This window comes from Vigna umbellata, chromosome 1 (genome assembly GCF_029865625.1).
Source record: "Vigna umbellata cultivar VRB3 chromosome 1, Vumbellata_1.0, whole genome shotgun sequence".
In the NCBI taxonomy this organism is placed as follows: domain Eukaryota; kingdom Viridiplantae; phylum Streptophyta; class Magnoliopsida; order Fabales; family Fabaceae; genus Vigna; species Vigna umbellata.
Genome location: NC_142165.1, coordinates 42,715,602 through 42,717,494, shown reverse-complemented (window position 1 = coordinate 42,717,494; position 1,893 = coordinate 42,715,602).

Genomic DNA, 1,893 nt, shown 5'->3' with positions numbered 1-1,893 from the left:
GTAGGTTTTGTTCTGTGTTTCGTTGCTTTCGTTGTGGTCCCCCCAGAAGTTTTGATTTATTTTATGGTTTGTCTGTGTTGTGTGCCCCATTGTCAGTGCATTTGCTTTGTTTCTGTTGCGACGTTATCGTTGTGGTCCCCCTTCACAGTGTGTGGTACTGTGTTGTGGCATTTGCTTTATTTAATGTCATAAATGTGGTTTTGTTTTGTTTGAGTTGTTTATGGTCTGTACAGTAGTATGTTTATGCTTTGTTTTTTGCTTAGATATCATTTGGGTTAGGGTTAAGCATAGATTAACTAACTGTGACCAATTTTATATTAGATAATATGGCCAACTCACACATTGAAGTCGTGTTTCACCATGGGGGGAAATTTGAGAATAATGGGACATTTGGATATCACTATGGTGAAACCACAACTATAAAAATAGACCCTGATCGATGGAGTTATTTTGAAATATTAAGCATTGTAAAGGAGATGGGTTATAGGAATGTAAAGGACTTATGGTATTCATTGGGTCGTGGTCCTGTATTAGAAGATTGTTTGGAACCTTTATTAGATGACAAGGGTGCTTGTCATCTGATCAATATTGCTATGTTGAATGGTGAAGCTCACCTCTATGTTATACATAGGGTGTGTGAACCTGAGTATCTTCTGCAGTTGGAATGCATATTTGAACCCCAAATTGATAGACATAGTGATGAAGGAGAACCTGAGGCAGTGGGTGAAGCAGAGGTTCAGAAAATAGCACCTGAGGTAGAGGATGTTGGTGTGGAGGATGCAGTGGAGGATGTTGGTGTGGAGGCACAGGTTGAGGTAGAGGATGTTGGTGTGGAGGCAGAGGTTGAAGTAGAGGGAAATGGTGTGAATGTAGACGTCCAGTCTGATGTGGAGGGGCAGGCAGAAGTAGAGGGTGAGGTAGAGGGTGAGGTAGAGGGTAATGGAGTAGAAACTGATGAGTATGATGTTAGCAGTTGGAATGGGTCCGAAGAGGATGTATTTGAAGGTACTAATGAAGTTCAATTTGGTGGACCTAGGGGTTTATCTGACAGTGATTGGGAATCCGACAGTTTGAAGAGTGTTGTGGAAAGTGATAACACAGATGATGACAGGGATGACCATGGGGATTTTGGTGTTTTTTCAATGCCCAAAACTATGGAACAATATAAATGGGAAGTGGGCACGTACTTCAGTGACAAAAAAGAATTTACAGAAGCTATAAGAACCTATGGAGTAGAGAATGGTAGAAAATTAAAGGTTTATAAAAATGACAAAAGAAGAGTGCGTGTCAGATGTTGTGGGACAAAAGGGAAATGTCCTTGGAATGCATATTGTGCATATAAGGCAGCTGAAAATACATGGCAGCTAAGGAAAATAGTAGACAACCACACTTGCAGTAGAGAATTTAACATCCGTCTAATGACTTCAAAATGGTTGAGTGGGAGGTTAGAGAAGACTATGAAAGACAATCCAAATATTAATCTGTATAACCTCCATAACAAAGTTTCTAAGAAGTGGAACATTGGTGTTTCACGGTCCACAACCTGTAGGGCAAAATCAATGGCATCCAAACAAATAGAAGGTGATTTTAAAGAACAATATAGAAGAGTGTATGACTATGCCAATGAGTTGCTTCGGTCAAATCCTGGTTCAACTGTGAAAGTTCATGTTGAGGTCAGTGAGGACACTCGAATTTTCAAGAGACTATATGTGTGTTTGAAGGCCTGTAAGGACAACTTCGTGTCATGTAGGAAGATTATAGGTTTGGATGGTTGTTTCTTAAAAGGAAAATTTGGAGGTGAGTTGTTAACTGCAGTAGCAAGAGATGGGAATGACCAAATGTGTCCTTTGGCATATGCTGTTGTGGAAGTGGAGAATAAGGACACTTGGAGTT